This window comes from Numida meleagris, chromosome 2 (assembly GCF_002078875.1).
Source record: "Numida meleagris isolate 19003 breed g44 Domestic line chromosome 2, NumMel1.0, whole genome shotgun sequence".
Classification (NCBI taxonomy): Eukaryota; Metazoa; Chordata; class Aves; order Galliformes; family Numididae; genus Numida; species Numida meleagris.
In genome coordinates, this window is record NC_034410.1 from 38,263,466 (window position 1) to 38,284,877 (window position 21,412).

Sequence of the window (21,412 nt, forward strand, 5' to 3'; positions counted from 1 at the left end):
GCCGTGAGCTCACTGTGTGATTTGAACTGTTACATTAACATACAATAAAAAGGCACAGAGGTTCAAGGCAGTTAATAAGAAAAAAATGCAGAACACAGAAATGCATTAAAAGGCAGTAAATGAAAGATTGGATGGCACACTTGATAAATGCACATCTAGACTGACTTCCATTTGAAAACCAGTAGAAGCGCACAGCTGCAACCATAGCAGGAAAAAAAAGGCAGGAGTAAATGAGCAGACAAAGAAATGAAGGAAGGACTGTATACATCGTAATGCACAATTATTGGTGCTTGGATAAAATACAGTATGGGGATGAATGGGAACTGGTACCAAGATGATAATTTACAACACAGAGATACACAGAACATTCTGTTGGTGTTTGGTAGGAGGGAAAACTAATGCCTGAGTCATTCAGAAAGCACTGACAGCCTGTAATACCCACATCTGTCACATCGCACTCTGTAGCAATCACATTCCCCTTGATGGGAATGGAGAAGATTGTGTACATCCCCAGGGAAGGATGTACTCATATGAATCTGCAGACAACATTCAAAGAACAGTCCACTAAGAACTTGACTAATTCAAGAAGCAGTAGAGCATACATTGCCAGTGAACCACATCCCATATATCCAATGCTAAAAACAGAGAGGCAGACTCATTTCTGAGCAGGCCTTGAACTCAACCTAAATGATAAGATAGGATTTAGAAGCCTCTGCCTGCCTAGGCTTACCAGGAAGAGGTTTCAAGAGAATGAGCTGGTCAAAGATTTGAACCTTTAACATTTCACAGAAGCAAAGAGTTCCCAACTCCAATCTTATGCAGTGAGGGGCTTTTGCTTTTATTATGAACATTTCACATAACTAATCTTCCCCTTGTATGAGTCTGGTGGCACAGGGTATGCTTGGAGACAGAATAGGATAAAATGCTTTAGAAAGAAATCCTGATTATAAATATCTAGAAGGAAAATAAAATCTCTAACCTCTATTTTAAAAGTATCTGGCAAATAATGCCTATCTACTATGGAGCAATAAATAAATTTTCAAGACTGAAACACAATGAATTTTAGGACTCAGACACAGAATTCAAATTCTGGGATATCTGAGTGAATACTTCCTGCTATTCACTTTTCTTTGAGGCAAACTGTATTGAAAACAAGCTACAGTACTTTCAATTTAAACTCAGTGCTAAACAATTATATTCCAGGCTGACTATGCTGACTATATAGCTCAGGTGTTAGGAAAAAAAAAAGGCATGGAGAATCAATAGGATTTTGTACTAATTACGAATCTGTAACAGCTTGGAGTGGCCTGTTCTCTTCCACTGATAGCATCAGTGTAATGGTAGTGCCAAGGAAATGACAAAGATTAGAGCCCTTGCAAGATAATAATCATGATGACTCCTATTTAGCAAAAAAAAAAAAAAAGGATTAAGACCACAAGGTTTTAGCAGTACAAGCAAAATGGCAAATTAGAAAAGTTCTATTAAAAAAAAAGACACTAAAATTAGAAACAAATATTACTGCTGGATTAAAGCCCTTGCATAGACTTTGGAGCTTTGTGATTCAGTCACTGAAGTTTTGCTCCCTCTCTCCTATTCTCTTGTAGTGACACTCTGGAGTACTGCATCCAGATGTGGAATCCTCGGTACAGAAGAGACACGGACCTGCTGGGGGGGATCTAGAGGAGGGCCACAAAAATAAACCAAGGGATGGAACACTTCTCCTATGAGGACAGGCTGAGAGAGCTGGGGTTGGAGAAGAGAAGGCTCCGAGGAGACCTGAGAGCAGCCTTTCAGTATCTAAAGGGGGGATGTAAGAAAGCAGACAGAGTCTTTAGCAGGACCTGTTGTGACAGGACAAAAGGAAATGGTTTCAAACTAAAAGAGGGAAGATTTAGACTGGACATAAGAAAGGAGTTCTTTACAATGTGAGGCACTGGCACAGGTTGCCCACATAGGTGGTGGATGCCTCTTGCCTGGAGACATTCAAGATCAGGCTGGATGGGGCTCTGAGTAACCTAACCTCGCTGTATTTGTCCCTGTTCACTGCAGGGGAGTTGGACTAAATGACCTTTAAGGGTCCTTTCCAATTCAAACAATTCTATGATTCTATGATTTCCTTGGCAAAAATCCAGCCTAGTGATGCATCTATGTGGTGGTCATGTTCTCCATTTTCCAAGGAGACAACCAGACGTTGCCATGTTGCTCTTCCACCCTTGCTGCCTATCTGTGAGGGCTGAAAACCTCCCCATATCAGAAGCTCTGCCAACATTGCTTCCCAAACCAGACAGGGGAGCTGTCAGCGTGGGCAGGGCTGCACATCAGTAGTTTCTCCCTACATGAAAATGTTATTACCAGCTCTCCGAGGTATGGTTATTTCATGAGTTGAGCCTCTAAGTTGAGGCACATATCCTTCCCTGTAGTAAAGTAGCAAGATCTTCCCTATACAGCAGGTGAACACATAGCATGCCTGTCGGAGAATTACACCTTGAAAAGCTTGTGAATCATCTGGGAAAACAGGTGTATGCAAATAAGCACCTGTTACATATGCCTTCTGTGCTCTAGTTCTGCAAATGACACTGATGCGTTTTACAGTACAGTTTTTAATCTTTATCTCAGATCCCCAGCCTCCCATATAGAAGGGGTTCCTTGTCATTAGATAGTACTCCAGCTGTTTTCACCCTGCAGCTCTGTGGATTTGCTCTGTTTTATGCATGTTGCATCAGAATAAACACACACTTAGGCTAATAGAGGATCTTGTGTGTAAAGCATCATAGAGAAACTCATACATCCTTCTAGCACCCTCAAACTATGGTCTATTGGTCCAGGACGTATTTATTTACATTCCATAGCCAATTTGTTTCATGTATAGCTTACAGCTTTACTTCGTTCAGGCTTCAGTTTATGCTGTTGTCCTTATTATTCCTCTTCCCTCATATTTTGCAAAATAAAGCAACTGCATATTTCTATTTTGTGTCTTATGCTTAAGAAGTATGGCAGGATCTTCACCTCATCAGTTACTGTCCTCCAAACTGTCCTTTGAGTAACTTGCAGCTGGCAAAACAAAATCTTCAGAGAACATGCCCACTCTGGAAGACATTGAAAGATGGAGAATCCATCACTTCTCCTGATAGCTTGTTTCAATCACTCCTACCAGAACAATGTGTGTCTTGATTTTAGTTTGAATTTCCTGCTCTCAAGCTTCATGGTTCTTTCCCTGCCCTTGCCTCCTAGATTAGATAGATGACTCATTCCCAGGATTTTCTGCCCTGGGTGTGAGTACACTATAACTAAGGAGCTTCTTTATCATGGATTCCTTATCTAGCAAAAAGTGTATGCTCAGCCTTTATACAATGCTACAAGAGGTGCTGCTCCTTGGAGATAAACAAGTTAGACTATTCCTAACCTCTTTTACGTGTACAACTGAGAATATTTGTAGCAAACAAAATCAGTAGGTTGTTCCCTGGCTAACCATCCCTCTGACTGTTTATTGGAGCTTCACTGACCTCTCATTGTGTGCTGCTGCCTGGAACAATATGTCAGTACTGCATTTCTCTATGATTTTAAATTGTAACGTGTCTACACTTAATAATGTAAATGTATTCTTAATTCAATACACTATCAAAAATATCTGAACCATTGTTAACCTTGCTGGTACTTGACCCTTTTTTATAAAAGCTTAAATACATGGTTACATCCTGCAATACTTACGTTGAGTGACATGCTCACTTTGATGGTTCACTCAAAAATCGTGTTCTGTAAGTCATAATTTTTCACATTAGTCATAAAAGTATTTCAGCAGTGGCTAATGAGAAGAACCAGACTTTCCCGTTGACATCCATGATTGTCAACAGTTTACAGGCATTCAGCCCAGTTCCGTGATGAATGGGACGGGGGACGCACAGGCCCACGCCCCGGGAAAAGGGAAAAGGGGAAAAGGGTAAGGAGATGGCCCTGAGAGCAAAGAACAGCAGCAACAATCTGAGGAGAAACAAACTAATTTACTAAATAAGATATCAGAATGCAAAACAACACACTATAATACAATATAATTACAATTTAAGCTGATAAATCCAATACAGAGAGAGAGAATGCCCCAAAGTCAAGGTAGGCCTTACTCTACTACTGACGATAAGACGGCTGGAGAGCAAGGTGCTGCCAAGATGAGAGATGGGCGGAAAAAGGGACGAGGTCTCGTGATCTGCAAGTTTTTATCTTTTCCCTCTGGCCAGAAATGGTAACAGAGGAGCAAAGTACCTTGGGGAATGTAGTAGTCCTCCTCTTCTGAGAACCAGGTACATTCACTACATGATGTTATGATGTGGAATACCAATAACCGAAAATCATAAAACCAGGACAACGATCCTTTTAGATTTCCTTTTAGATAAGACTATCAGATAGATACAGCTTCTGAGCAATTCTCTTCTACCTGCCAAAGCCCAGTGGAGTAACACTCTGCAAGGCCAGGCCAGTGCTGGGAACACTGATTGCTTACTCCATCACTAGAGACCCCGAGACACTGGTCTATGTCTGCTGAAACATCTCTCTAAAATCAACCCTCAGCCTGAGCTGCAGGCAGGTCTATTTTGGAGATTTATTTAACCAGCTTCATTCCATTGACCCTTTTTGTGGATAAAATCTCTACCCACAGTTACGTCTGGAAGATGGAGGGGGCAGAGAACTGAAAGCAAGAATGTGGGAATCAGAGGAAGTGCCTTTAAAGAAAATCATTTAGAAAGTTATTTTAAAACACACACAACTGTCTACACAAAATGCTTGAATTTATCAGCTGTAGCATGATTCCATTTTAACATCAGAAAGGCTTAAATGCAGAAACACTACAATTTTTTTCCAATCAGACGAAAGTTTTCATTCCTGATTATAATACTGAAACCAAAAATGAAATTCATTCCTGATTATAATACTGAAAGCAAAACAAAGACAGCACAAAGTCATCCTGAATAGCATTTAGCATTTGGATCCCTTCTCACCTGCTACTTGGGCTCTTTCAATGATATTACACTGACTTCCTGAATTGCAAGTTTTCAGATTTAAATGCTAGTTTAGAGATATACAAAGATAGCCATAGTCTTGGAGACAATCACCTGAAAAATAAAGGACAATAAAGAACTTTTACAAAAAACAGTGGTTTGTTTATTGCATGTCATGTAGTTTTCTTCAACTGCACTATCAATCCTAATCTCAACAATTCCACTGTCAAAAATTAAATTTGTAATTTAAAATTGTAATTCCAATTTTGATCCTCTTCTTTTTAAATCAGTTCCTTGAAATCTTTACGTGTGCAACTGATAGTAGTCTTTATTTGAAGAATCACCTTAAGAGAATCAACATTCAGTACTTCTCTCTAAAGTGCCCTACTTTGTTCACAAAAGGAAAATACTATTTTCAAGTTCTGCATTTGATGCTGGATTGCAAAAATAAATAAATAAATAAATAAATAAATAAATAAATTTAACTAATATAAGAGAACTATGAAAGGAAGGCAAAATCTTGGTCTATTCCAGAATACAGGTTTGCATACAAAGAACGGAGTTGCTCACATGTTGTTCTGGATGCAGTAAGCATCCAGATTTTTGTTAAACTCTGGTCCTTCAGAAATTCTTTGTATTTTCGGAACAGTATTTTCAGGAAAAAGTTGCTGAACTTCATCAACTTAAGCATTGCAAGCTTCCATTATTCTAATTAAAGCATTCATTTATTGAAAATGTCTTTTCATTATCCCTATCTTAAGCAAATAATTAACTGCAGCTTAAAATACTGAAAAGCTTCAAATATAAGATAAACATTTTCAGACTCATTCATTTGCAGGGTTTAGAGATAACCACCTTGCCAAGATGTTACTCAACATTTTCATGCTTTTAAGGTTGACAGAATGAAAACTGCCTTGTAATTCAAAAAAAGCGTTCAACAAAAGTAGAAAAAGAATTTAAATTTAAATTTTCATTGCACACATTCAATGCTCTATCATGAGTCAAAGGCTTCTGCCCTATTTGTATTTTGCAGTATGTGAACTAGAAGATTAATTGGACTTTTCATATTATATTAATACGTAGATATGGCCTGATGGGAGATGGGAAGGTTGGGAGCTGTCTTGGACAGAGTGACCATGAAATGGTAGAGCTCTTGATTCTTGGTGAAGTCAGGATTGGGGGCAGCAAAACTGCTGACTTGGACTTCCAGAGGGCGGACTTGGAACTGTTCGGGACACTGGTACAGAGTCCCTTGGGATTCAGTCCTGAAGGGTAAAGGGGTCTGGGAAGGCTAGTTGCTTCCAGTACTCCTAGTGTGCTTTCATGTAGTCTTCAAAGTAAGCAAGTAGGTAATGGACTAAAGAACACCCTATCTATCTGTAGAGCTGGGAACATCAACTGAAGTATTTTACTGTCTCTCTGTGTTGGGATATCAGTGACCTTTTCAATCTGGGGGGAGAAGGAAACTTTTCCACTTACCAATAACAACTTAGTTCTGAGTGACTCTTGGAAAATGTTCACATTGTTGTCTTGATGAAGTGACATGGCGTTGTGGCACTGGGAACTTCATTGCTTCTGAAGAAGTCACTTCATCTCCTTCAAAGCTCTTGTTTTTCTTAGCAACAAAAAGTTAGTCTTTTAAACTATGCTACACTTAGGCTTATTATGGCCTCCACTTTTATGATATTGTACTTCTGACAGTCTACCGTGAGCAACTGAGGCTCTTCACATGAATTACAGTAAATCCTGTAACAATTACTGCTATCTTTACTGATCCTACAAAATTATTTTTCCATTCACTCGGGAAATTGCAAAGCTCTTTTTGTTTAGGGAGTATATTGTGATTTGCGAAAGAAATTACTGTTGCCATCACTGCTAAAATTACAATCCCTGTAAAGAGGTTGCCCAGCCAATAAAATATGCTATGGTATTTCGGCTCAGACCTAATCTGCTCACTCTGTACTGATCCAGACATTAGATACTGTATTCTATACAGATATTATTTAGTTATAGTAAAGATCCATGATAAAATGTTCTTTATTTGCTGGAAGTTTGAATACATAGACTAATCCTAACAGTAATTCCTCAAGGTAGACTTAACTGTTCTGAAAATGGCAATACAGAGATGGAAAATGTTATGAAATGAAGTTTAATCAAAAATGAGTTTAATTCAGTAATTCAGAAGGCCTTGAGTCCTCCACCAAGCCTGGAGCAGAGTTTGCAGTGAGCCCACGCTATGATTCCCACCTGGAAACTTCCAAGTTCTGTCTGAAAAGCTGGTGTTCCACAATCCCGCTATGCACAGAGGAGGTACTAAAATTTCACAGTAAAACACACTAATGTCTCTTCGTGTCAAGTATTTCATTTTTACATAGCTATTGATGGATCTCACTGAAAGACAGCTTTCCTTTTTCCTTGCAAACTGACTCTCATCTAGGTTATAAGGAGACAAAACAGCAAAAGTTCTCACACTGTGCCACAGTTATGAATTTATTTCAAGGCAGGCTTGGGAATACAGAAAAAAAAAAAAAGAATATCATTTTTACAAGATTTGTGGATAGTATTCATTTAAAGACCAGATTTTTACAAGCAGAATTCTACAGTGCCAGCAAGGCTTTATTGACAAGTAGTTCTGCAAAGGTTTGATAGACTGACTTCAAGGCTTCAGATTACCCCTATAACAGAAGAATGAAACAGAAGATGGTCTCCTAATCTAATGAAAGAGCCTTGGCAGCACCTCTTGACTCTGACTTTCTCTTTTTCTGTCAAGATTCCCCTTCCCTTGGCTCCTTACTCCAATAACAGGAATGCTTTGAGAATAGGGAACACTTCATCAAACACAGCACTAGTACATAACATCCTGTCCCTATGCAATTGCTTTCTGGAACTGCACTCTTAAGTATCAAATGTAAAATACCTCCTTGCCTTCCCAGAGAACATCCTGAATTCATAGTCTAGGCACGTTCTTGAATTAACACATTCATTCTGCTTTCAAAGGCCTTCCTGGAGGTCAGAACCATTCTAAGATAATTTCAAGATACAACATTTTCACAATGTTTCATAAAGTATGTATCATAAATTGCATTCAGTGTATGCATACTTTATGAAGTACATAATACTTTGCTCCCTCTGAGATGTGGTGCATTAGTAATGCAGATGACAGAGTGCTTTGTCAAAACCACCTTCCTGTTCTCTTTAATCTGTTCAAGAAGTTCATGGCATTGTGATGACCAAAACTGACATTGTAAGATTCAGAAAAAATAATATCACCTAGGAAACACAACTTTCTTTGGCTCCTGAATAAATAAGTCTTTCTGTTACTCTGTTTTCATTGCCTTTCTGTTGGGAAAGGATATTTTTCCTACCATATGTAAAGAATTTATACTAGATACATTCTGAGCACAAAACTGAGATCTGCTTCCCTACCCTCAGAGAATTTCCTGAGTAATTACCCAACTAGTGGTCACTGAGTTGTAATTACTCCAGATGAAACCAATTGTCATCTCTCCTTGCAGTGCAAACACACGCTCCAAAAAGCATTCCCATTAGTCGTATCTCCAGCATAACTTGCACATTTTTTTTGCTGAAAACAGGTATTGATTTGACATAGTGCTGAGATTATATGATATATCACTGATTGTACATTTTGGTACAGTATTGTATTAAACTAATGCAGCTAGGTTTTCAATCTAATTATCTCTGCTCAGCTGATGGAGAGAGTTGTACCCTGTGCAATTGCCTCGGCAATTGTCAATACTGCTTTATGATAATCCACTTAAACTGAAAGAATCTTAGTGAAACAGGAACAGGCTGAGCTTCTTCCAGAACTTTTCTATTGTTCCACGTACTGTTAAAGGAACATTAGGTTATTCTAAATTGCTAAAGGAACATTTGAATACTACAAAAATCATCCTGCAAATATCCCAGAAGAAAACAGTCAATGTTTCCATAATCTTTAAAACAGCACTTGTAGCACACTGCCTGTCTAGTCTGTCCCATGGATACACTCTAGCACGATTTCAGTCTTGGCAATACATGACATAAAATACTTAAATTCTGCAGGCTGTTCTGGATCTAGGTTCAGAACTTCTTCCTGTGTAAGAACAGGTAATGCATCTCTCTATACTCTGTTACAAACAACACATATTTGATAAGGAATATAGTCATGGACAGTCAATTACAAAGTTCAGCAGGAAAACAACTATGTAGGAAACATTAATATAGTTGAACAACAAGAGGAACAGCTCACAAAAGCTCACAAAATGAGCAGAAGACAGAAAGTATAGGTAGTCTTTGGTCACGAGTAGCTCCAGCTTTAAACAAATAAAGATTTGGCAATACTCCTCAGGTTTTTTTTTTCTGTTTTCTGTTATCCTCTGCTTCTCAGGGACATATAAATTCTATCACCCTCCCATAACTCTTGGCAGTGAGCAGCCAGTTCATACAATAGAGGTCAGGAACTGGTGGACATCCACAGCCATGTCTATGGGAAACGGTTCTTGTTAGAATATTTGTAAATGAGCTGACTGTGAAGAACTGCACAGTTTACAAAACCGAATGTCTAGGTAGATCACAGTGGCAGATAGCTTTCAGTACAGGTAAATGTAAAGTGATGAGCACTGAAGTAGTTCTAATGTCACATCTTAAAGAAGGGGCTCTAAGCTCAGCGTTAATGCTCAGAAATGAAATCATTCAATGAACTCATCAGCTTATTGTTCAGTAGCAGTTAAAAAGAACAACAGAAAACACAAATAAAATGTTAGGACTTAATAGGAAAATGGAAAGCAGAATAGACAAGATAATTATACCACTATGTGAATCTACAGTTTACCCACATCTCAAATACTATGCAGTTTTAATCCTCTATCTGAGACAAGTTAAATTAGAAATAGAAAATATTCCAAGAAAACCAAGGAGGATAAATTGAAATGGGAAACATCTGTACTAGAAGCAATTTAGTAGACTACCATTTCACAGTTCGAAAAAATAATATTTTTGGTGTGATAATTATCCTTACAAATATGATTGACATGGGGATGGTGAAGAGGAAGTAACTGTGAACTGTGTTTTCTGCTACAAGAACTGTGGGTCTTCAAATGAAGTTTGTGGGAACCAAATACAGAACAAAATAGAAGAGGAAATTATTCTTCCTACATGGGGTAAGCAACTTGTTGAACAATTTGTGAAAGGGTACTATGAGATTATAGAGCATTTGTATGATCTTTCATCCAGCGAGCATCTGAATCATGATGTTATTTTTGGTCAGAACAGTTCTACGAATCTGTATGTCCCGTCCTGCTTCTCATTGGTTATGGACTTGGAAGGTTAGTTAAGACCTGGAAGAAGAAAATTCAAAGCAAAAGCAAAATGTATCATAGGAAATAATACTGCATATAAATCCTTTACAGTCATTATTTTATTTTCACTTAATTCCATGAATGTTTTCTGAATAGGCAAGAGTCACACCTCACTCTCACAGGTGCCCAGATGATCAGCAAGGGTGAAAATCTGCTGGCTGGAAACCAGTGAGCCACTGATGTCATGTTCCAGGTGTTTATAAGTGGTAAAGTAAGAAGCTCAAGGTCCTGGAGAATTGGTACAACTCATGGCCATGCTTTGCACTATAAATCAGGGAAAATAACATGCAAATAAACAGGACTGATAAAGGTTTTATCAATATACTCTATTTTACTTCTTTTCATAAATGTCCAAAACCTAAGGTTCAGATTCTTAGTGGATATAAATTCAAATCAATTTATGTTAGAAATTTAAAGTTTCAAAATCAGATTAAAAAAAAAATCCAATTACGAAAGGAAAAACAACCACAAAACAAGGACAAAAGAGACAATTCCCCTGCTATCTCTCCTGACTGCTACATATGCCTGCTCCAGCTTCAGCCAGAATGTTCCAATCCAATGATGCAGTTGTTGTCTAGATAGTTACTCATTTTACTGTCTTGTATTCATCTTGTATCCATAAAAATTAATAATAATAAACCCATTTTTATTCCATATTCAAGAACTTTAAAATTAAAATAAAATAAAAAATAAAAATAATAAATTAATAATAATTAACAATAATAAACCCATTTTTATTCCTTATTTAAGAACTGGGACCTGATCTAAAACATCTTGAAGTTAGTGCAGACTTTCATTGACTATAGTTGACAGTGGAACAGGCTGAGAATTTAAATCTGTAGTCTGCTAACAAACTAAGGACTATACTTTGTTGAACTGAAGTTGGACTTAGATAAGTCTAATAGTATTGACATCAGTGAAACTATACAGGTCTGCAAGCAGACTGGCCTTCATTCTGTTTGTTGCTCTTCAGTTGAGTTCAGTAATTCACTGCATGAGGTAACACATCAAAATGACACTTGATAATGATTTCAGTATCAGTGGAGGCATGAAGCAGAAGATTAAATAGAAATAAAACTTTCCAAGTTTCCAATAATAATACTCTACAAATGGGAAAGATTGCTTAGCACTATTTGTGCTGTGTGCAGGGTTTCAAAAATCGAAGTCAATCACTCTTTCAAGACAGCATGAAATCAAACTACATCTAAAAATGGTGCATTTATTAGGATTTCAAGAGAAAGTATTCTTGCTGTGATATCTCTGGAATGAGACAGACTGTGCAAGAAAGACATAAAAATAGTCTTGCCTCCAAAGTTTCATTGGCATAATCTGCCTGGAACACCTACAGAATATGATACTGAATTGCAGGAATGTGGAATCGGTCATTATTAGCAGGAAGTATTTGGTACATCTTGAAGTATGTCATTGTCATATAGGTGCCCGTGTATATGACAGAAAATAAATTATCCCGTTGTTCTTTTGAGACGTTTCTTCTTGCACATAAAATTACTAATTGCAGTCTTCATCACAGCATAGAGACATACTCTCTTGTGGTATCTGGTCATTGAGGATGATAAGGAAAAGTAAAACAGAAAGCAAAAAAAAAAGAAAAGGACATTTCTGACATTTGAGTAATTGCTTGAATAGAGGAAACCACAATCTGCTGTCAAATTTCCATTCACATTTTTTACATTGCCACAGAGCAAGTCTCATAAACTCACAGTATTTGCCAATACATTATGCCAAGTTGTTCTTAGCTTCTGGCAAAATATTTCTCTTCTCCAGATCCATCTATGAGAGGAGATGACACAACACTTGTGACACAACTGTTACCATATCAGGTAAAGCATCCTACATAAAAAGAAGCATGAAAACAAGGTTGGCTAAATTCAGGGAGAGGTGAGATGAAATCAACAAGTGAGGGAGCAGAGAGTGGCACGGGAGCTCAGGATATTTTGAAGCATGAGAGAGAGATGATGGAGGCTCAGGGCCTTAAGAATGATGAGGCTGTATGGAAGGGAGTGGAGAGACATCAAAGCTCATCAGAACAGTGCTGGCAGACACACTGTCAGAAATCACCAGCACTACAGCAGCGCAGGCCCTACATCACTCTGCATGGTGGCCAAATTCATTCACACATGGTATACATCTCCAGCCAAGCATGGATCAACTCACCATCATGTCACAGCTCTGCCATGAGCTTTGATTCTCACAAATCGTGATTAAAAAATGTGTTAAAATTTTTAGTTCTGTCATAGATTTTCTTCAAATGGTAGAAAGCAAACTCAATTTTGGAGCTTTTGGTGGTGGTCGTGGTTTTCTTTCTTTCTTTCTTTTATTTTTTATAATTCACAGACCTTTTGTTGGAAGGTCCTCAAACCCAACCTCCTGCTAAATGGTTCAGGTTGCTTAGTTACTTGCCTAGTTGAATCTTCAATGCATCCAAACATTTCTGCATCTGCAGAAACAGTTTCTTCTCACTATTTACAACTATTTGTGTACAATTTGTTCATTTCCCTTACCTCCTACAGGAACTTCTGGGAGTATCACTGGAACTGCCCTGCGTTCCTTCACTGAGGGAGTTAATCAAGCATTGAAGAATACAAGTAATGCCTATCAACTGATCCAGCCACAACACAAAACAGTCTGAAATTCCTACCTGGATAGCTGTAGCAATCAGTCAGTTGCTTTGCTGTGAAGCAGGAAGGAGATAATTCTACTGACTTGTCTCAAGTCAGTCCATCGCCTTCATCTATGCAGAGATCACCTGGGATGTTCCAGGATCACCCAGCGAACTGAAGACAAAATGTCATGGGTATGTGCAGATACAGCGCTGTAAATTTGCACATCTACATCACAAATATTAATTTCATCATTTTATCACAATCATAGTTTAAACTAAAGCTTGCCACTAGTGCTTCATTCATGGGTTTAACCAAGCCTATCACTTCCAAAGGTCATCGCTGCACTGAATGTAATATTGGCACACTGATAATCATTGTAGGGTAAGAAGAATTTTTCCCACTTCAGCACTTCCATGTATTCAGCCATGTGATACTGTCACACTTACGAAACATGATTCTATTTATATGTTCAAGTACCTGTCATAGCAGCCTCAGCATCAAATAGCTGCTCTATTGGTGTGAGCAGATTGCTGCTAATGGGAAATGTTACAGAGCTCTTGTGAATAGAAATGGCCAGATCTCTTGCTAAGTGTTTTTGCTACTTACTGTAGGAGTAAATTGAGAAAAATTTCTCATGTCTAAAAAATTGCCCCTACAGAAATGGGTGTTGTTAGCACATAGTGATGCCACCATGGAATTACCTTGCTACATGTGCTCCAGTCAGTCATTTTAGAGCAAGCTTTAGGAATTAATGTCCATCTCAAACAGCTACATCATAGTTTAAGCCCTAAGAGTTTGAACTAATCTAACAATTCTGAAGGCACCAGAATCACCTTTTGGTTTACCCCCAAGACATATGCCATCTACTGTATTAATAAAGGAAATGAAATACAAGACTGCTAAATTATGTAAATTAATCTAGAATACAAGCAACCTATACTTCATTTACTTCATATGTAAACCTTGCATATACATATGTTAATTGTTGGTGCCTCAAAAATCCCTGCACATTTTCCACTAGTTTTTGTTACTGAGCAGAATACTTTGCGGTTAGGCATTCCTCCTACATGCTTCAGAGCATTTTATAGATTTCACAGTGGTTTTTCTTCTGCTTATTGCTTGCTTCAACATGGTGAATTTTCAAAAGAATATAGTTTCATTCCTGCCAGTGATATTTTATTGAAAAATACTGTCTGCTGCAGTCTTATAATTGGTCTTTTTCAACAGAACAGTGTTCACAACACTTTTTCTTTTTAATGGGAAAGGTTTGCCATTTTAGCATAAGAGATGCAGTTAGATTTGACCTTGGCTCAGAAGGTCAGATTTGTCCTGTCTCGTGGATAGTCTAGAATTGCAATGAGAATAAAATGGTCCCTTTATAGTCAAAGGTGCTAACAACATTAAGGCAAGATCTACGAAGTTACAGTTTCACCTGCAGCAGAAATTCCAGCACTTCTCTTGACAGAAGGAAGGGTTTCCCCCATTGCTCAGGCAGGGCAGCCCCATGAGAAGAGATGTGAACATGACAGACTCCAATAGTCTTTCTGCATAGGCAAGAGTTCAGTCCTACCAGAATCTCATCAGTATTTTACTGCTGCAGACATGCTTCCAGGGAACATTTCAATTTTGGTTAGTAAATGGAGGAACATTCAGAAGGAACTTTTTAAAATCATCTTTAAGCCTTGATGTCTATTCCAACTAAATCCTTGCCGAAGCAATTCCTGTTGAAAAGTACCACTAATAACCACTAATAATTTAGACTGGTACACCATGATCCCAGGGGATAGAGGTACACAGAAAAATGAAGGGACTTTCCTCACTGAGCAACACATAACCTGGTCCAAATCTCCTCTCTGCTCCTTGAAGATCTTGCCATTGATTCTTCACCTGCGTCTACAGCAATAGAAGTTATATTGTCCAGAACCGACTAGGTCATGTGCAGTGCTGCCAAATCTAACCTGCTTGTGGAGGTGCCTGGAACTATTTTTGTATATGCACAAAATAACCTATGACAACTTGTGGAGCCTGGATATGCTGTACATGTCTTCAGCACTTGTAGTTCAACTGAAAGAAGTAAAATCAGCAGCTAGAGATCTGGTAAAAGAAAAATATCCAATTAGTCAAAGTTACAAGATGTAAGGTTAAACATATTTGAGTTTTAGATAGCCAGGAACCCATTACCAAAATTTGATGTGGAGTTCTCCAGTGAGAATGAATCACCACCTTGATGGACTGTGGGAGCCTGGGCACCAAGGATGTATGCCAACCAGTGGTCTGTGTTGTGAAGATTTACTTGCCAAAGGGTCAGTGCTCAAGGATTTTGCTTACCATTAGAGAAGTAATTAAATACAGATAGGTCATCATTCACCAGGATAGGATGGAGACTCTGGGGAAAATGGAGATTTTAGAAAACGTTATTCATGAATGAGGCCACAAGTACTTTTAATACCAACAAGGAGCACAAGTATACTTGGCCTGATTGCCATACTGTCTAGAGTAGTACAGATGCCTCCCACCAGAGACTGTTCTGTGATTGTACTTTTTGACAGGATAACTTTGAAGAGAATATAAAAAATGCCTGGATCTGTTAAATGAAGTGTAAGGATGCAAGGGTGTTTTTCTGTTCCAAATCATTAGGTAGCTCCCACCCATAACAGCTGTCATGACTTAAGCTTCTAGCACCCTTGGATGAGACAGTAGCATCTTACAGTGACAAAGATAAAATATATATGTGGACTGAAGGGAAAGAGATCATTCTGTACCCATTAATGCCAGGAGATCATCTACCAATGATGTAACACAGCTTTATCCTGGCTGGAGTCCAGGCTTTGCTACAGTTAGCATATTAGCATCAATTACGTGAGCCTGTAGCTAACCTCTAGGTAGTTTCTCTGTAATTTATCTCAGGAAAAAGAAGTGTGATCGTGTCTGTCTTGTGCCTGATGTAGCTTGATTCAGAGTGAGTTTCACACAGAATATTTCTTATCTGTTTGACACACTGCCTACTTCTAACAGGCCTGGAGTCAAGACACTCCTTCACATCTCAGGAAATACTTGATGGGTTCTCTTGTGTGCACAGATGAGTGCTACTTGCTTGCAGGTGTCAAAAATTTCCTGACAAAGTCTCAGTGTTATAAGATGTGCAGCAGAGAAGGTCCAACCTCAGCCATTCAATTTTAGAGAAAGCAGGACCCACCCCAGGCAAACACTGCAAAGCTGAGAGAAAGGTTTCACGTTAAAACACAGGCTTGTGACTTAGACTTGAATTGTCTTCTGTTTTACTGTAAACTTTGTCAGCTTGAGCTGCACAAATTTGTTTTTTCTCTGTGTTTTCATGTGGGGGTGGTACAATAAGAATAAATGCAGATATTTGTGAAGCATTTAGACAATGCAGTGAAAGAGGCCATAGAAATAACTGGCCAGAACTGTCAGTTCTTTGCTTTATGCCAATATATTAACCTTCCTCCAGCAGGGTAGAGACCTAAAGGGCATACCTTCTTCTCAAGCAAATTCCTTCTCTCCCCTCAGAATACTCAAGATGTAGCTGAAGCAAGTGAGGAACAAAAGGCTCAAGACTGCAAGGAAACTGAGCACAGCTTAAGCTAAAAGGGGAAAGGTTTAGGAAGGTTACAGGAAAACCCTGTAGCCCTCCTATACCTTCAGTTTAGCAGAGCAAACCATGACCAACCTGTGTGTTGACCCTGAAATAGGGAGGTTAGGAGGACAACGACAGCTCTAGGATTTTCAATCTTACATCCAGCAAGACAGAGAATATTACATTAATTCATGAATATGTGGGGGCAAAAGGAAGAACAAATATTGATTTTTTTTTTAAAGTAAGATGTATGATGAAACACATATCACCACAACAATCTCTTATAGATGATATCAGAGAAAAGGAGAGGTATCTTAGCTGTACAGCATTCATGGGAGTTAACTCTCTGTGGATAATCCATATTACTCTTTTTCACAGAGCTATGATCTGTTACTTAATTTTTCCAAAACACTGTGCTTTTGATATGATTTTTTTTAATTATCTGGCATAAGAACAAAATCGTTCTGTAGCTTTAGGATGACAAACTCAAACTGCCCCAGGGTAATACTGAAAAATTGAGAGAAAGGAGACTTCAGTGATGCACAGCCCTTATGTGTTGTTTTGTTACAAGATATATATCATCATCTTCCCACACATTTTTTTATGCATGAGATCTATGGGATGCTCAGCTTGGCACTCTGCAGCAGGCCATCACCATCAGACAAATGACAGAAAATTGGCAGCAGGCTGTGGATTTGCTTTCTGAAACTGAATGGAAAACACTGTTCCATACAGACCTCCTGCCCTCATCTCTCCACCCACTCCTGCCATACTTTCAGGTACTGAAAGCAGCTCTCAAGCTGAAGAAAGTCTTAGACCTTCATACGTTCAGTGTAGTTTGTCAGTGTACTAGAAAAACTAGCCTCCTCTAAGATGTCACCACTTAATCTTCAGTCCCCTCCCTGACAACACTCCACTGAATATTTAATTTTTTATAGAGTGGAAAGATGAAAGAGAAAATACATCATTAGGGATTTCAAGAAGAATAAGAATGAGTGGGATGTGATCACTCCATCTCTGTTTTTGTTACAATTTTACATAAAATCTAAATAGTCCATTGCTCACATTGCTCTAAGTAAGTCTGTGCCCTAAGCCGTTCACCCCATAGAAAATGAAGAATTACAGTTAGTAGTGCTCTCAACTGGCCAACTCTGTGTCTCAACTAACGTTTTCAGCACAACTCTAGTCACACACCCTATAATACACTGAAACATTCCACAGGCTATTAACAACAAATTTGCAAAAGAAGTTGTGAAAAGCCTTGAATTGTGCACCTTTCTTGTTTTAAATATGAGAGGTTGACCTAGTGTGTTTCCAGAGTTATATCCTGCTTTCATCTCCAGGGTCAATCTTGTCAGCATGCAAGCTGGAGGAATCTGGATGACCACCTGCCCCAGGGCATAGCCTGGATCCCACTAAAATCAACGGCATTGGGCACATTGTCCCTTTGCACCTATGAGCTGCAAGGAGTACCACAGAACTAGGTGTCTCGTGCCACTCTTAAAGACTGGACTGATTTCCCTGTGGATCAAGCTTACAAATATACAGCATGACCACAGATTTAAGCACCGATACCAATAGCATCTGCTATCTTGTAGCATTTACTGGACTGTATCTATACAACCTCAGAGACTGGCCCTAGACAAATTCAAGCCAAACAAACAATCCTGTCCACATCATTTGCCTGCCAAAGGACCCCTGTCCAAAGGGGCGTTGATGATATTTCTCAGGAGAGAACTTGGACCTCTCTTCTGCTCTGAACACTGAGTTCTGATACTTTGGATATCTACCTACATGTCTGCAATTTCAAGACAGTTCAAGAAGTGATAACGAAATTTCATTTCCATGAGACCTCTTTCTGCTGCAAGGGTATGTGTGATTATTAGGTTACCAAACACAAATAACTCAGTCTAAAGTTCATCTGCCCAAAATAAATTACAGAATCACAAAACGGCTGAAGTTAAAAAAGACATCTGGAGTCCAACTCAATCAGGGACACCCAGAGCAGGTTGCCCAGGGCTGTGTCCAGGTGACTTTGGAAGATCTCCAAGGGGGATGTATCCACAAACTCTCTGGGCCACCTGTGCCAGTGGGCACAATCAGAGTAATTGTAACCATGAGTAACCAGAGTAACCATGTAACCAGAGCAACCATGGGCCAACATCAGAGTAAAAATGTGTTTCCTGATTTTCAGACAGAAACTCCTGTTTGGTTTGTGCCTTTTGCCTCTTATCCTGGGAGCCACTGGAAAGAGCCTGTCTCCACTTTTTTACTCCCTCACACTTCCACCACATATTTATGCACATAGATGAGATCCCCCCTGAACCATCTCTTCTCCTTTTCCATATTCGTTGTCACAGGGTGCCTTAATACATTCAACATCAAAGCCACATTTTCCCTAGTCTTCTTTTTGCCAGCTGTGTATTTATTGATGCTCTTCGTGTTGTCTTTGACGTCCTGTACCAGATTCAATTCCATTACCAGGAAGGTACTGGTGATCCAATCCTCGGGTTGTCAAAATTGGAAACAAGAAGCAGTACAGACTACATAGAACCATGCTGAGGGATACAACATGATCAAAATCTTTGCTCATTCTCCCTGAAGCATGTTTCAGAAGCATAAAAAAGTATATGCTTCATACACACTGGACTTCATCTTGGATAAAATCTCCTTAAAGTGAGGTGTTTTTGAAATAAGCTCTAATAGGAGAAATGCCATGTCAAACACAAACCAAATTCAGCTACGTGTTCCTAGGGTTTATCCAATCTCAGGGACCAGATTTAGACACAAGCATTTATGTGTCTGCACTGTTATCTCTCACAAGACACTCTTGGCAGGAAGGCATGTAATTTCCAGCAGAGCTAACTGGGAAAGGAAGTACCACAAAGCCTGAAAACTCTGAGCAAAATCTAACCCTTAAAGCAAAGAACTGTTCAAAAAAATCGATTAGCACAGAAGATAAAACTCATCAACATGTGCAAGGAGAAGCTCAAGGAAGGACAGATGTGAGGATGGCATTTTGAGATAAGTACAGAGGTGCCAGTTTTATCCCAGCCAGGTACTCTATGATTACAGAATAACACTTCAGCATGGTGCTTAAGTTTAAGATTTTCTATAGTCCTACAATAAGTAGCTTCAGATGAGTTTCAACAAAATAAATATGCACCATTGACTTTAATTTAGCTTTACTTAATAGACTCTGGCAATACGCTTCTAAAAACGTACTTCTATTTGATGACTGTTACTTTCTCATACTCTCCTACTTAATCTCTTTCCTCCTAGATCTTTAATTGTGTAGAATAACCACTGTGATGTATTTAACTTTCATATAATTTCCCTGTTTGGCAATAATACCCCCAATTAACTACAATTCTCATTAACCAATTTACTCATTTATAATCAAGGTCAGTGACTTTAACAGTTCTAATAGTGTGCCTTGCTAATAATGTTTTAATGAGGATTATCCTTATACAGCTCTCACAATGTTCTCTTTTTCCCTAAAATGAGAAAAGGCATATTAATGCAAAATAACCTTCTAACTCCTTGCTGAGTGTTTTGTTGGAATGAAAAGAAAATATTGAAAAATACTGTAAATTTTTAACCTCCATGGGCTACCATTTAGAAAATCATTGACTTGTAGTAGATGGAGTACATGATCCACTTGCCTATAAATCATTTATGACTTCAGTGCTCTTTCTTACTCGTTATGATTAGACACCAAGAATCTTCTTTATATTTTCAGTTGGGTTAGAGTATAGGCATGCTCATCAGTTTCACTGAATGTAGCAAACAGAATATTGTTAATTGACTTAGGAAAAGACAAAAATGAAAAAAATAAAAATGAAAAATGAAAATCAAAATGAAAAGCTCTAGTCAAGTCTTTATCAGTTTAAACTGAAAGATCAAATTTAGGAGAATCTTCTCCCGTAGAACTATCTAAAGAAACACAATAAAAGTACAAAGACTGAACATATGTTCTGCTAGCAGTAAACCTGAAAATTTAACATCTAGATTAGGCAGTTAATCAGCCAGGTTAATTAATGATCAACAAAAAGAACTTTGCATGGTTATATTAAAAACAGAAGCTTACACATATTCAGGTGAAATAAAGAAGGTGCAAAAAAAGCTTGAATTTAAGATAAAAGGGAACCGAAGCATAAATCAATGTCTGGGAATTCAGAGATTGGAGGAAGAAGCACTTGGTAAAAGATAGCTCTATAATGCTTTTGAACTTAGAGAGAACTGAATGTATCTCTTATTTTGCAGCTTTACCAAAACAGAGAGCACCTACTGAATGTTCTCACAGACTCTGGGGAATAGATATGTGCTCACCATCACTTGAGCAAAGCACATTTTGTCATGTTGCATTCTATATAAAGAGAGACTTTTGATGATGGCTGTATTTTAAAACCAAATTATAAACTCTTTAAGCCTTCCATCTTCAAGTATGTTTTTCAGATGTTCCTGTATATCCCATTTCAGAGCTGTTAAAGCTTGAATCTTGCCTTTGGTAATCAAGTAGGATTTGAAAGCATACTTAGGTGAAGAAAATAACTGGATTTTTTTCATCGTAAGCATTGGAAAACTTGGCACTTGTTATGATGAGACCACTGATGAGATGAGGGTAAATTTATACTCAAAAGTCTAATATTGTTAACCAGCATGTACAGATTGTAGTTTGCCATAATCAGTATGCTTTCCTCTCTTAAATTTTGTTTTTAATGACTAGAAATTAGAAAAGTAAAAAGAGCAATGTCACAATAATGATCATCCCTCATATAAACCATAGTAGCTACACCTAGGAAGTGACCAAATGTACCCATTTAGGGATACACCATGTTAAAAAAA

General features: G+C 38.3%; 1 long non-coding RNA gene across 1 annotated transcript in view; it reads right to left on the reverse strand.

The window, feature by feature from the left end:
- Positions 1 to 21,412, reverse strand: part of LOC110394074 — an 81,755-nt gene that overhangs the window by 27,750 nt on the left and 32,593 nt on the right. The window contains exons 10-14 of the long non-coding RNA XR_002435356.1: positions 15,151 to 15,355; positions 12,067 to 15,063; positions 10,455 to 10,609; positions 6,468 to 10,324; positions 4,989 to 5,102 (exon numbers count right to left, since the gene is read on the reverse strand). This is a non-coding gene — a long non-coding RNA (uncharacterized LOC110394074). The remainder of the gene's footprint in view (positions 1 to 4,988; positions 5,103 to 6,467; positions 10,325 to 10,454; positions 10,610 to 12,066; positions 15,064 to 15,150; positions 15,356 to 21,412) is intronic.